Source organism: Ambystoma mexicanum, chromosome 3p (assembly GCF_040938575.1).
Source record: "Ambystoma mexicanum isolate Mex_15411 chromosome 3p, UKY_AmexF1_1, whole genome shotgun sequence".
Classification (NCBI taxonomy): Eukaryota; Metazoa; Chordata; class Amphibia; order Caudata; family Ambystomatidae; genus Ambystoma; species Ambystoma mexicanum.
In genome coordinates this window covers 882,740,938-882,757,459 of record NC_090925.1, presented here as the reverse complement: position 1 = coordinate 882,757,459, position 16,522 = coordinate 882,740,938, and the positions used below count along the sequence as shown (strand labels likewise).

The following is a 16,522-nucleotide window of genomic DNA, read 5'->3' as shown; positions in this document are numbered from 1 at the left end:
GGCAAGCCTATGCTGATAAGCAGGAGCAAGGGAAGCTCCCGCACCCGTGGTAGCAGACTTAACTCCAGAGAAGCCAACAGCCAAGCGGTTCATCACAGCCAGCGAGTGGAGGAGAGAACCGATAAGAACCGGGCTGTGTTGAGTGATGGTCGCAAAAAGGCAAGCTTTGAATCAAAGCTGATTAACTTTGAATGAAAAGGGGAGACCAGCTGCAGAGAGAAACCGGCACCAGGTGGGTGCCAACTCAAGAGACTCTGGTCGAGCCCCATATGAGAGTAACTACAGATACCAGAAGGCCATAAGAGGGCTGGCGAAACAGGTCAAAGTGGTCATACAGAGGGTCAAGCAAAATCCCTGTACAATCGAAAGACTGATCTACAAGCAGTGTGAGAGAAAGGGAAGTGAATCCCACAGTGAGAGTAAACATTGCGAAACCAAGGGAATTGAATCCTGCTAAAGTCAAGAGGGGTCCGAGTCTGACCGAGGGAGATCCAGGGGTGAAGCCACACCCAAGAACTAAAGTCAAGGGTGGTCAGCGCCCAGAAGAGGAGACCCAGGGGTGAACTCATCATGCAGCGAACATTGGGAACAAACTTTCATTTGTGTTAAGAAACGTTTGTTTTTGTTATTTGATCACGTCAGGCCCTGAAGGCAAGAGTCTTTCGAAGGAGAAACAGGACTTGGTCATCGACGGTCCTGAGAACTGCCATTGGAACGGTTGTCTCATGCTGGAGAAGTTCCACACTGTATTGTGCTCCAAGCTCTCATCTTACCCAGTGTCCAAAACTTGGGGAAGGGAGACCCAGTTTGCCGCATCCTGACATATTATTTGAAAACACTTCTTTTCTTGAAAACTATGCCACACCCATGTTTTGTATTAGTTGAGAGGTTTGTCAATATGTTTTAGTATAGGCCCTTTTGTTTTGACACAACACCATAAGAACTGCCTTATTTTTCATTTGATGGTCGATGCTTGCTCCCATCCTATATTTACATTAGGAGTTGTTCCAACCTGCACACAGCATTCATTGTTCAATAAACACCCTTGAACTATGATCACCTGTGTCTGTCTTACTTGTTGTCATCACGAGTTCCTCACAACGTCTAGACTAGCATTTTGCTGCAGCTAGACTAGCCATTTCTTACTGTGGCTTGACATTTTGTACTGGGCTTCTCTGATAAAGCAATCATGGTAAGCCTGATTACCTGGCTAGACTGGCATTTGGGTGCAGCCAATCCTTACTGTGGCATTGTATATTTTTCAGCTATGATGAAGTAAGATATGATATGATATATGGCATTTGTAACGCGCCTATACACAAGTGTTTCAAGGCGCGAAGCATCATAAGTGTTATTATGTGGTTAGATTGGCATTTTGGTGCAGCCAGTCTAGGTACGTTTTACTGTGCTAAGGCATTTCCTTTTTTACTGTGCTTCATCAAGGCTACAGCAAACATGATAAGTGTTATTAAGTGTCTGGCCTACACTGTGCAGCCAGTTTTAACTTTGGCAAAAGTGCTATAAAAATAACAAATCATTAATTAAAGCATTAATGCTCCTGTGCACTGAAAGTGACTTGCATCTATTGGATTTTAGCATACTGTATATTATTGCAGCAACTGGCAATGTAGGGGCTCCACTTATATAATGGGAATACCTGACATGTAGCTATAACTAGCACAATATGGAAGTAATTGGCTATACAATACTGAAGTGGCATATCAATGGCAGTGTCTCTGCCTATTTTTTGTGTGTGTTTATAGTTTATTAAAAGATTTATACTTCACAAATCTTAGTTCATTACAAATGGCAATAAATTACTTCAAACACAACATTCTAAAGCAAACAGACATTCATTCATTCAACATCATACAATATAATAACAATACTATATACCCACCAGGGCCTCCCTTTCCAACGCTCAAGATTACATTTTCCACCTATCTGACAAATTACTTCCATCCCCATTTCAATATGGTGGACTAATCGAGAAAAACATTTCCCCCCAAACCTTTTGTGCATCACTATTGCAATATTCACTAAAGCAATGGTCATTGAGATAGAATCTCCATACAAAGAGCCTAGCCTACATGACTCCACTGTTTAAAAGCTCTAATCTGTTTATGAACTTTCCCAACCACATTTTACTCAGTCCTAGTGTTGCGCTACAGTCAATCAGCCAATGTTTTAGTTTCCACCCCCTGGCTTTTTACAGAGCCAACAATGTATTTCTTGCCACGGGATCCCACCCCTGAAGGGAGGCTAGTAATTGAAGATGAAAACGCATATAAATGTAACAGTGTTTCGGCCCTGGGAATCTCACACGGAGGAACGTATATCCTTATATTTCCTCATGTGCGTGTTTAGCTCCCTTTGTAGCATATACAATGACATTTTCTCTATAGCTTTTCCCCATTTTACAATGTTCCCCTTGTTGTACATCTTCACCAGGCTTTCCATCAATGTAAGTTTGTCTGAGTCCATTTCAACAAGAATCGGGTCACAGCATCCCCAAAATTGATCAATGCTTTGTCATAATTGCTCCTTAAAGATATATCCAAATCTTCAAAAAGCAAACCCGATAGTGGAACCAATATTGCCTTGGCCTATGTTGTACTGTTGGGTCTAACCCCATCATATCATAAACCCTTCGAAAGGCATTTGAAGGCAGCACCCATGTTAAAATGTGGTTTGTATCTAAAATGTTCTTGTCTGCTTCAGTATGTATTTGGTATTTTAAAATGTTTACCTAATATTCTTTTACGCCTGCAAGCCACTTCCGGTAATGTCACCAGGGTCAAAGAGGAACGGATGCCATCTGAGTCAAAAGGTCAAGTGACATTACTTCCTGTGATATCATCAGGTCTGTGATGTCACTTCTGCTACCTCTAGCATTTTGGTGAATCGATGTTGCTGGACTGGAGAGAAGGCAGAGAACATCCAAGGTTGTAGAGAGACCTGGGAGAAGATAGGGGGAATCTGAGGTAGTGAAAAGACCCAAGAGAATCCCGCGAGCTTAGAGATTATTACAAGGACTAAGAGCACTGTAAGAACCAAGGCTGTGGAGCGACCAGAGATACAGAAAATGGAGGCAGATGCTGAGAAAAAGGTCTCTGAAGATGAGTGAATTTACCATGTGAAGTCAGAACTTCAGGTCACGGGGAGACCCGAGAACATTGATGAGTGAAAGAAAAAAAAAAAAAAAAAAAAAAGAAAAGGAGGCAGAGGAGAATCCTGTTGAACTACGTTGACCCAGAGATCCTGCAGAAGGCAGAACCGTAGGTAACCCCATCAGGGGAATGCACAGGGAGCTGTTGATATATGGTTTGTCTATAGAACTGGGGTGAACTTTAAAAGATAGGCTGACAAACATTTTCTTGGCCAAACTTGGAGAACATCGTGCTTTGTAGATTAGGGCTGGTTGAGGAGAATCATTTTTCAGCTTTTATTCACCACCATTGTTTGAACTGTGACTACTGATCTAGGGCCTCTCTGGAAGGACCGAGATTTATAAGAACATGCTCAAGACTTCTGTTAAACTGTTTGAGCACTATAGGATAGAGGGAACACCTGGAGACCATATGTTTAGTTATCCCATCCTTGACATTAGTTTGCTAATGGGTTCTATTATTTGTAGAAAAATGCCCTAGTATCTATAGGCATCCAAGCATCCATCACCTGATCTTGTAAATCTTTAATAAAACATGACTGAAATCCATTTTAGTTTTTCATGGTCATTTCTCTGCATAACCACACTAAACACTCTTTAGAACTGGTGCTACAGGAATGTACACCTCACCCTTCTCCTCTCAACTGGATACACACAGTTCAGGGGGCCCGCCTTCATATCTGCATGTATTCAGCAAAAAAGGTTGCCTGGGACATTATTGAGGGCCTAGAAAAAACAAAAAGGTAGGTGTCAATGCTGACACAGTGGAGGGGAAATAAAACCAAAAAACTATCAAGCCAGCATTGCCGTACCCCCATGTTGACTGAAGGTTTCCCCAGGCAAGCAGCATATCCTCACGCCTACCAGCACAAAGGGAATTTTGGGGTCTGCGGAACTGTGTTTGAAAGGACTTTCCAATTACACCCTCTGAAGTGAAAGGGAAAGTAACCCAAAAACCACAGGAACAAATATTCCAAACCACCAAATAAGCACTGCACCTCTTTGCAAGTGAAAACAAGATTTATTACATGCAATAAGGTCTGACGTCATGTGGAACGGAACTGACAAAGAGCTCTCTGATTTTTCAAAGGGTTACATCTTTTTTAAGCTAAGGCATAATTAACAATTCTAACATAATAATGAGTTACAACGTAATCCCACCACCCTCATTTGCTACCACCTATATAACATGCTAATGTCTAATGTCCACTATAGTCCCTGGACCAATAGGCCTCATCTAATCTAAGCCCCTGCCCCTATACATGTGTTCCCCTACATCATCACTTGCAAATCCAGGTATGCAATTGTTGGCTTCCCCTTATTGATATATTCATAAATTAAGACCTTCACATGATGAGCACCCTCCCGTTCCAGATGCGATCTGGTGAGGCCAACTCTGCTTTGATAAGACAACAGGCCTTTTTCTCAACAGAGACGCCAAGGTGCACACATGTTGCCTCCCTTACCTTGTACTTAATTTATTGGCATCACCTCTGCACCTCCAATCCCAAATCACGGAAGCGTTCCAGACGCGGCTCAGCCTCAACTCCTTCAAACCCCAGGTGTCCAGTAATGACTTGACTAGGGCACGGCTCTTTAGTCTGAACTTCAGAGCTACATTTGCTTTTGCGTCTACTTGTAATACATATGGGATGACCGCTCATTGGGGAGGTTAGTGCTCTAAATCTTCGCCTTGCCCTTTGGCATCACAAAACCTTATGCCCTGTTATCATTAGTTTGTCCTTCAAAGGGCGGATCCCTACCAACTCTCCCCACAGCTCACATTCCATTCACACCCTATTAAGCCTCTGCAGCTGGATACAATTAACGTTGGTTATCTGTGCACTTTGGGTGCCTCTGACCTCTGCTTCGCTCGTGGGTAACATGGATTTTGTTTTTGGAGCCGAGCTAAACAGAGCCGCTGTGCCCCATCAAGGCCTGCATTCTATTCTGTGCAAAGTGTACCAGGCTTTAAGGCGATACTTCTGCTATGTTAACATGTCGACTTTGCTTCTACCACATACCCTTTCTGACTCCTTTGTTCACCTGCGTGGCCTCATCCTGTGCCTCACTACTGTCCATAACTTCATAAATACATTCATTAGGCCTATAATACTGCCCTAATTATAAGCTCTGCAAACACAATAGTAATACATGTGTTCTTTCTGTGTGAGGATCTAATGTGTGTCAAACCTAACTAAAAACAATGCATGTGCCTTTGCTGCACAAACTTCGGCCTACTCCCACAATATTTCTTGCTAGTACGTTTTTCTTAACCTGAACCTTTTTGCCTGGCTGGGACGCTGTACGTGCATCCCAACATTGTGCAGTACATAACTACACAGAGCAGTGGCTTCAGATCAGTAAATTAAAAAACACATTCTTTGATTTTATTTTCTGTTGGATTGCAGGAATTTGGTGCACGTGTTCTGCATCTCCCTTCCATCTTAAAGCCTGGATAAGGAGCTTCCTGCTTAAGAGACATGGAACAGACTGCCCTCATCGACCTAAATACACAAATTGAGGACTTAAAAGACAAGGGCAAGCTAGCCTTACTACTCTTACTAGACCTCTCTGCAGCCTTCGACCTGGTTAACCATCGAATTCTCTGACGTCACCTAAAAACTGCCACTCACTTCTCAGACGAAGCCACCTTGTGGATCAGTTCCTTCATGGCAAACAGAACCATGCAGGTATTCTCGATGTCTGCATCCCCCGATCCGTCACCAGTCACATGTGGGGTCCCGCAAGGATCTTGTGTTTCCCCCACATTGTATAATGTGTTCACAAAACCACTATTCGATATTCTCGACTATCTGGGTGTCATCTACACCAACTACGTGGATGACACCCAGATACTCATTCCCATAATTGGAGACCACGAAACTAACTCTAAAGCTCTTAACAACGTCTACTCAGTCATTCAGGCCTGGATGGCACATCACGGACTACGCTTAAACGATGATAAGACTGAGCTACTTATCTTAGGTTTCCAACTTAAACTCAAGCTGGACCCCGCCTTTAAAGCTTTTAGCATGGACAGGAATACCATTAAGGTCTCTAATGATACCAAAACCCTTGGCTTCTATCTGGACTCGACCCTCTCGCTGACGAGACAAGTCAATGTGGTGGTCTCAGCATCTGCATACACATGCAAACTCCTAACAGCTTGCTGACCGTTCCTCACTGCATCAAACTGCATCATCCTTGCAAGAATGCTTATCATGGCTAAAGGTGACTACTGCAATGCCCTCTACCTGGGGACCAGTCTTAAAAACATCAATAAACTACAAGTAACTCAGAATAACGCTATCAGAGCAGCTCTTAATATTCCTAGAAAATCTCATATCTCTGATACAAGGCAGAGTCTTCACTGGCTCCCGGTTGCATCCAGAATCTCACTCCAAACTCTCGCACTTACTCACAAGTGCTTAGCTAACCAAGCACCCAATTACCTGGCCAACTGCTTTACAGCACACACTGCCACCCGACGACTCAGATCTGCACAAGCCCACTCTCTCGCCATTCCCAGATTTAAACTACAGAAAGCTAGGGGGTCCTGCTTCTTCCCAGTCCTTGCCTCCAAATTATGGAACACACTCCCTAACACACTCAGAACTGAACTCCCTTACCCTGCTTTCAAGAACAAAGCCAGACTATGGCTTACTGAGCCGGATTTAGCCTCCTCCACCGCTTAATGTAATAATATTTTAAATTCTCTGTAAATACTTCTTCAAAATTGGGACCAGTTGTCATAATCGCTGCTCTATTTTGGCAACTTATTCTTGCAAATACCGTACATGTTGAAATTTTTTCTGTCATCGCTACAGACATATGGGTCTGTATAATATCTAATGTAATTTATGTACCATTATGTACTTCCAATACTGTATTATGATGTGTCCTGTGATGTTATCTGCAACTGTAAGAAATGCGCCCAGATGCCCCCGGGCCAGGTGCACAATACAAATAAACCAAATACAAAATACAAATGATGGATTTCCAAAGGTAACCTTGGGGGGTGAGGTGGGGGGTGACGTTTGGGAGGCCAACCTATTATGGTTAACAGGGAGCCATTGAGAATAGTCAAACTCAATTCAGGTAAGGTAGCAGAGAGGCAAAAAGTAGTCTCAGAAGGGCTGCAAGTGTGGTTTAGGGCTACAATGAGCCCACACAGAATAGGACCAATAATTCCAGTTAGACAGGCAAGTACAAACATATACAATGCTTTATTAGGCCATTACAATAAAAGCAAAGCAAGTAAAATCTCTAGTCAAATATCACACACGCGCTACAAAAATAGATATATACATTCTACAGGGGTCTAAACTGGAATTCATGGAGCAGGTACCTCGCGTGTGTCAGAATTGTACTATGACCAGGAGTCGATCATTGTGGCCCAGGAGCTATCCAAGTCCAGTTTCATGAATGGAGTGACTGAAAAACACAGAACTTTTTTTTCTCCAAACTGTGGCATGTGTCAAAAGATAGCAGTCATTCAAGGGATGTGCAATTGCTTTGTGGTCGTGTCCTGTACTCCATTGCTGACCGTTTGTTGAACTCGGTCTCTTGCCATGTTGCTTTACATTTTGCCATTTTACTTTCACTTTAAATTGCTTTCTTTTTATTTAAAATTGTCTTTTTCTGTCAGTTCTTCCATCTTGCTGGCGTCTCTCATTTAATCACTGCCTACCTTTGCCGCTGTATCATAAGTGCCATTGCAAGTGCTACTGAAGTCATCTGTGTTACTGTCACTACGTTTCTCTCGCTCTGCTACCACTTCTTTCTGTGATGGGACCTCGCTCACTCTTTCCCTCTGATGTTGCTACAGAATGAGGCATTAATACATAGTATGCAACAAATCTAGCTTTGAAATGGAATAACATGCAGCAATCTACATGTCTTCTAGAGCTGTACTAAAGTATATCCCCAGATACACAGTTAATGTCAGATCGGGATATTTCAATGGCACTTGGTATCGGAGTCAAAGATACCTCCTGGTATCTGCTGGCGTCAGGCTAGCCGGGCTCTTCGCGGCCCCATCAATGAACAAAACACCTTCTAGCTCGGAGCAATTTCGAACCCTGCATTTACCCTTCGGAGAAGAAAAGATATTTTCAATAACCAGCGTAACACATGTAAGTACTCAGATGCATGAAATTCAGTAAAAACACTTTAGAAAAACTGCATAACAATTCCCCCAACACATAATAAGTCCAAACTTAAAATGGCTTGGGGCCCTGTGTACTAAAGTCAGATTCCAAAGTTATACTTTCCAGATAGGTTAAGAGTTTGGACAATGCCAGTGGTTATTATTCAAAAGTCAAAAAGGTAAGTAAATTCAGGTATACAGACTCACTCAATCCCAGACACTAAGATAGTCCTAGGAAGGGATACTTGGGGCCAGGCCTCCACTGACCAAAATCAGCAACGAGTGGATTCAGGAACAGGAGTACACCCAAATAGCCCTATGGAGAACAGTGGGGTGGGGGGGGGGGGTGACAGTCATGTTAAGTTACTCCCAGATTCAGATTTCTGCAGACACCACTGCTTAGGTTGTGGAATAAGTTGGGGGCAGTCTTCTGTGGTTGGTCCGATCGAAGAAGGCCCATGGGTTGCAGGCATAGAGGTCAAATTTGGAAGCATGATTTAGTTTTGATCGGTTACAGTGTTTAGGAATCCATTCCAGACACCTTCCAGCTGAACACCCAAATGAAGAAATTATGAAGACCTGAAAACCCATCTAGGATGCGAAGAAGACTGATTGGAACGGGAGTCTCCACAGTCAGTCGGCAACAGGCGAACTTCCAGGGATCAACAAAGGAGAAGGTCCTGTGCAGCTTCCGTTAGAAGGCTCAACATGCAGGAGCAGGCGTCTTGTTGCACAAGTTGAAGATCCTTCAAGTTCCAAGAATGCACCTGGAATGACGACGGCTGCAGTGAGGTAGACCAGGAACAAGCTCAGCAGTCCGCTAGATGGTCCAGGAACACTTCAGAAGGAACTGATCCTCGCGTAGGGTTCGAGACTGGTTCTTCTCACTGGTCCAGAGGGTTTAAGCACTGACAATGATCTTCTTGAGATCGAGCAAAGAAGCAGGTCTTCACTATAGTTTGTGATGTCAGCTGCAGGTGCCAAACTTGGATCGTCAACTGGCAGCTCTTTCATAGAGGACTTGGTTCCGACAATGCTCTCAGGAATGGCTGCAGGAGTCCTTTTGCCCAAGATCTGGACTGGGAACTTCATCCAGGTCTACCAGAGGTAAGGGTCTGTACCATTGAAACTGGCAGTGGCTATCCAATCATGGATAGCCACTGGCCACAACATCTGTCCAACAACAGACAATCAGGCACCAGGATGTGTACTGGGACCAGACAGTTCCATCCCCTACATCTGGGCTCACAAACAAACTGCCCCTTTGCACGGTAAAGCAGCAGCTTTCCCTGGGAAAGGGCTTCCCGTGATGGCAATTACAGAGCAAAGAGGGAAGGAAGGAGGCCAAAGAACAATATGGCCAAAGGACAAGCAAAAACATGTGGCACTGCCAATTTAGGGTGCCAGCTGCTTTTAGCAGTCATTTGCAGTAAATGCAAACGAGAACAAGTTAAAAGGTAGAAGACATGGTAGAACAATATCCACGGCCACCACTTCATATTAAGCACTTTGCACATGTAACCAAAAAGCCACTGCAGAAAACATGATATGGATACAAAGCTTCCTAACCGCACTTCGCTTTAGGGTGATCTGTGCAATCGTAAAATTACAAGAAATTCACCAAGAGAGAGGCCTAGTGTCTCAGTACTGATGTTCTTACGGACCGATCACTTTCCCCATCAGAATAAACAAAAATACAAAAGGAAGGCGTCCCTTACCTCCAAAAAGTCAGGACAGGATTCAAAACAAAGCAAAAAGAAAGGGTGTCACAGAGAAGTCTATGGGAGGAAAGTAGCAAAGAGAAGATCTTTTCCAGCTCCATCTTGTCAACTAAACATGCAGTTCGGACCAGTGAACTTACCATCGAAAAAAAATAAAAGGGCATAAAGAAAAACAAAACGAAAACACACAACAAAAGCCTCAGTGGTGTTTACTGTATACCCGCAAAATATCCATTGGTGGTGAGGATTGAATCCTGGGTCCCAGTTATTTAAAACCTTCCCCATAATGGAATCCTTGTTCCCACTTGATTGAGGGGTTTAAAAAGGCAAGCACTCTGAACAGGCAAACACCTGTCATACCAGTATGAAGCTGTGGCGGCATATCGCAGTAAAATTGCATCCAAAACGGTCAAAAGTTTTGGTCAATAATTTCTTTTTTTTTTTTTTTTAAAAGAGCCATGATTATAAATGTCCCTACTGCGGAACGGAGGACATGAACTATTTCCCACTGTGGTCCTTGCAAGGAAACAACTATGTTGTCATATTTCCTTGTTCTGTTATTAGAGGATTATTAATGCATTTTAATACATCTGTGGCATTATCACCTAAAATTGAATACAACCAGAAATATTATAGATTATGTGGCAATTTACTAGAAGAATCACTGTTTCACCTTTTAATTATATGTGAAAGCTTAAACTGTCACCGTCTGCAATATTTTAAATCATACACCAATGCTGTCATCACATCTGATTTTCCTCGATTATGGTATGAATTTCTACAAGGCAATAACATTAATTTGATCTATTTTATTGTTAGATTGTATATGCACATTGATGAGATTTTAAAATGTTTATACTGAGATTAGCTGTAAAACGGCGTAATGTATTCTAAGCTGTTAGCAATGATTTGTACTATTTATTGGTTAACTAATGAGCGTGCGTTAATTTTTAAATCAACTGTTATACAAAGCTTTGTGCTATATGTATATTCAAATTTCATTTCATTTAATTTAATGCGTTTTAAGATTAATCAATTTCACACTAAAGAACGTTGTCAGCACTGGGCAGACATGTCACTGTGTATGCAATCGACGTGATGTAGGTTTCCTCACTGTTAAGAATCACATGAAACTTTGAAACACTTGGTGTTAGAGTGCTGCCATTTTAAAAGGTCACGCAAGTTTTATTTGATGAAATTTGTTAGCACTGAATTCGCATGGGATAAACTCATGAATGGTGTCCATTACCCATTCATTTTAGCATTAGGACATTTTTTAAAGATAGTGGAAAAAGAACTTGCTCGTTTCGAAATCCAAGATGAAATCAATTAATATTGTTGTGTGATATCAACTCTTAATCTGCTTTTAATAGTGTATAAAAGATATGTGGTTGTAATTGATAATTGTGAGGTATTATAAGATGTCAAGATGTTTAGTATGGTTTTAAATGTGATTTGTAATTTTATAATGATGAATGTGTCTTTTTGTAAAGGTTTATTTAAACAAATACAATTTTTTTAAAAAAAAGAAACAACCATGTGCTTAACATATATGAGAAGGTTGGTAAAGACCCCGTCTGTCACTAAAGAAATAAAACAAATGCAATACAGACATTGTGTAGGCCACATCCAAGCACATATATGCCAGACTTTTATTATTGGTCATTTTGTTCCCAGGGCAAGAGCCATGCCTATAAAGATGAATAATTAGAATCCCAGTGGATTAGCCGTGTGGAAAGTCAAGAGTCATTTCTTGGGGCAGGCGGGTGCCAGGGAATATTTACTTCGAGGTGGGCACAGGATCCGCTGTGCCAACCTTCCCAGCACTCACAGGCTTCCAAGCTCAGGATAAACAGAAAGGCTCTGTGTAGAACTCCTTGTTCCCCACAGATGACCATGACCTCAGGTGAAGTTCAGTAACTTCTTTATTTAGTTCCAGTACATTATGATGGTCATATAATGTCAGGTACATCTGGGTTCTGGGCAACATACACCTGCATCCTCCCAGGTAGGCTTACATCTCCCAACTGACCACATAGAACCCCAGTCACACATAAACATTCTAACCCTTAACACTCCATTGTCAATCAATACACTGACCAAAGGTTCCATTAGGATGCAGGATAATACCAAATCCCTACATATCTCCCTTCCTTAGGGACATAAAAACACAAGTAGATAACTTAACCATAATGGCTAATAACAACACACACACAAACAACCCCACGTTCAATGCACTTGCCTCATCACTCCCAACTGATAACATTCTGCTAGTCTCATTACATATTCCAAAATAGTCCACACAGCCGTGGGACACAATTACAATCAATGCCCCTTCCTCTTTCTACCAAGTGAGGAAAAGGCACCCAACTGCTCAAACATCCTTACTAAAACTTTTACAAATAGAGGCACCCATACCTCTCTTCCTAAACTTGACTTCATCGTCCCACAAAAGAACACACACACATCTCCCTCACACCCAACAATGCAAACCGGTATGTACCTAAATACACACCACCTCCAACTAGACTGAGTATCCCAGATACCCGGGTAACTACTTCACTTCTTGTGACACCATTACCCCTAAATTGCCCATGTTGAAAGTATTCCTAAATACAATACAGCTCCTATTAGGGAAAACCACACTTCATTCACACCAGCATCATACCTACATCAATGACTCTACTATAGTCTTTGCTGTATCATCATGAAACTCTGAATGGTTTCTAAACCAAACAACCAAACAAAAACTTTGTTTAACACTTAGCACTTTAAACTTTAGCATTAAATGAGGTCTTAATACATCTGCATTACAAAAGTCCCACCTGTGGAAATAAAACATTAGTGCACATAACTATACTTCAGATTCCACATACCAAACTCTAGCAATGTTGTCAATGCAACCTATATTTCATTAAATGTCCATCTGTGGAAGGAAAAGCGTGTTAGTTAAACATGACCGTACCACAATTTTTTCCTTTGCATCATAACATTACCATGTATTTGTTGACAGAGGTAACAGAGGCCACGACTTTTACACACCATCCGTGCACACCTATCAAACATGCTAACTACCACTTGCAGGATACCTCTCATACCAATGTACCTACAACATAAATACCAAATAGCATTTCAGAAAACACTATTACTACGCATATCTCAATCTCTTTCTACTAATATGCAACTTTAACCTACTTAATAAAACCTCACATTTGGATCACTTAATCCCGTGGTTGACTAATTACAAACACCCTTGAGACCTAAATCAAATCTAAAAAACTATAAACTTTGTTCTCTGCTCTTAAGCTTCAACAACTTCCATGAAGTACCCCTATTACAGGACAACCTATCCCACAAGAAACTACACCTGACAACATACAGGTTCACGCTCTCATGCACTCACTCTGTCCAAATGCCATTCAGGCCTCACATGACAACAGATTCTGAATCAATAACTAATTATAACTACTTAACCAATTCAATGAAGGCAAGACCAAATTGCTTCCTTTACTTATGCTCGTGAAAGCATCATCTCTTAACTTAAAAGTACCTCTGTTATTCATTCCGGCAATTAAGATCATTCACAACTTAAGCTTTTTGAAAAAAAAATTCCAACGGGCGGAAATGCAGCCGCCCGCAACAGAAATGGATTTACCAATCCATCTGCCACACTTCCTTTTGTAAATATCACCTCCCAAAGCGTTCCTTTCCTGGTATGTTCATAATGCTGCTTTTCATTGCTGCCAGCCGCCTGCTATAAAATTTGTACTCCCTTTGCCTCCTACCGCATCTCTCAGTTCTTAAGTAGGCTCCAAGCCCCTCAGGAACTACTGACAACATGCCCTCAAAGATCCTCATCACCTCATATAAGTGATAGCTCCTACATGCACCTCCTTGGCGCTGCTGCAAATGGGCCCTTGCCCCTCCAGGCACTACACATGTTGTCTTGGGCAATATTCTTTCATCTCTGCACATGGGCTCTAAGCCCCTAAGGTGCAGCCACGGGCTACAAGTCTCTTAGGTGCAGGTATGGGCTCCAAGCCCCCTCGAACGCTGGAATGGCCCCCCAGGACCCTCCTCTGCTCCAGGCACTTTCCACATTCGCCACCAATCTTCTATTTAACATATAGGCGCAGCTTAGGTTCCCAACCTCTTCTATTGCTGCTGCCCCAACTCCAGGCCTCAAGCTGTACAACATCACTCCTCATTGTTTCTTTTCCCGGCGCAGCTTAGGCTCCAAGCCTCTCCTGTTGCTACTGCCTTGGGCTTATAGTACTCAGTTGGACAGCATGCCTCCTCATTGCTTAATTTCCAGGCGCAGCTTAGGCTCCAAGCCTCTCCTGTTGCTACTGCCTCGGCTATATCCCTCAGCTGCCCAGCATGGCTTCCTCATAATTTCCAGGCGTAACTAGACCCCAGGCCTCTTCAAATTGCTACTGCCATGGGCACCAAGCCCTCCATGCTGCAGCTAGTGGTCCCAGACCCCTTAAGCAATCAATCTGTGGGCCCTCAGCCCCTCCTCAGTCTCTTGCTTTCTCTTTGCCTGAACTGTCCTGCTAGTGACAGGCCAGCTGGCCCCTGGCTCTGGCGCAGCCCCTTACTTTCTGCCCCTGAGCTCCATGCGCTGGGCCCTTCTGCGCCTACAGTTTTAAGCGCTCGCCCTACCTGGGAGGTCGTCTTCTTGGGTTGGGGGGAGGTGTATGTGCCATCTTCAATGCTGTCCCCCCAGCACAGCCAGCATCCTCATCGCCAATGTAGAACTCCTTGTTCCCCACAGATGACCATGACCTCAGGTGAAGTTCAGTAACTTCTTTATTTAGTTCCAGTACATTATGATGGTCATATAATGTCAGGTACATCTGGGTTCTGGGCAACATACACCTGCATCCTCCCAGGTAGCTTACATCTCCCAACTGACCACATAGAACCCCAGTCACACAAACATTCTAACCCTTAACACTCCATTGTCAATCAATACACTGACCAAAGGTTCCATTAGGATGCAGGATAATACCAAATCCCTACACTCTGCTCTTATTGGTCTTTTCTTCAGGCACAAAAAGAAGAAACATCTTTTAAACCATCTCTTTGTGATTAGCAGCGCATGAAGGCATAGGAAGAGGTTACAATCCTATGGCTGCAGTCATAGCAGTGAATCGATGATTTGGAGTTATACCTGTCCTTAGCATGTCCCCTAATAAGTGCAAATGATGGGAGATTAGAAAGGAAAGGGGTGCCAAACAAGCTACATTCTATATGAAACAATGACCACACGCAGGTGTCCTTATCATGCTTTCCGTTCATTGTGTATCCATGTTTTGAAAGTACAGTTGTAAAACCTAGGGGAAATGTTTTAGGCTCACTTTACTTGGCATGCTGGTATTTGAACACTCATTCAGGGGTGTGGGGGATAAAGCAACATTATTATAAACTTTTCTGAATGAGTTACCATAAAGATGTATATATTACTAGCTGAAGTAACCAATCTACGAACGGGTTCTGTAGACAGACCTGATAACACTGATCAACGTAGCCTGTGTCGCATCTAGAATTGTGAATGTTGGCATGTGCACACAGAGGGAACTCCTATGCTTAGCATGTGCCACATCTAGATAGAATTGTAAAAATGTCAGCATATGCCGCACTTAGTTGGAATCCTCAACATAGCCTGCGTCGCATCTAGATAGAGATGTTATTCAATGATTGATATACGAATCTCCTGCCAAGCCTAGACCAAGCGTGCAATCATGAATCAATAACCAACCCACTAATAATTTCCCTCCTCTGCATACATCTCTCAAACTCAAACCAAACACAACCACAAGCCTTAAACGCAGCAAACCGCACAAACTTCACTTCACTGCAACAACAAAACAAACCACACATAGACTTGCACAACAGCATACGACGACTACCAACCGAAAAACATCCCAAGCCCAACCAACGGACCCACCGGGCTGAGGCTGCCAACAGCACATCTCTGCTATCTTGCACTTCTCCAGCTCATTCCCACTAGGCAAGCACTCTGAACCGTGCATCCTAGGGACTGAACCTCTATTTTTTTTCCTCTAGAGGTTTAGTCCCTAGGATGCACGGCTTCCAAGATATTTGCAACGCACCAGGGTGAAGCGATAGGGGGGGAGAGAGCACAGAGCATCCCAGTATACAGCAGCACACCAAACTCTTGCCTCCCACCCCCATCGTATGCTCCAGGGTATGCCAGCCAGTCACATGCACCTATATTCAGTTCAGTTTACTTTAGGGTGCAAAGCACATCAGGTGATAAGCGAATCGGAACAGCAACCTACAGGATGTTAATGTTAAATGATATTTGTACCGCGCACTATCGCCACCGGAGTGGTCCCCTGGCGGCTCTGACGGCTCTGAAAAAGGGAGAGGGGGGCGAGTTAGTGGGAATGAGCTGGAGAAGTGCAAGATAGCAGTGATGTGCTGTTGGCAGCCTCACCCCGGTGGGTCCGT

General features: G+C 43.0%; 1 protein-coding gene across 1 annotated transcript in view; it reads right to left on the bottom strand.

Annotated features, from left to right (window-relative positions):
- LOC138581063 (ADP-ribosylhydrolase ARH1-like) overlaps nt 1–16,522 on the bottom strand; it is a 189,122-nt gene that overhangs the window by 163,090 nt on the left and 9,510 nt on the right. The window lies entirely within an intron of this gene.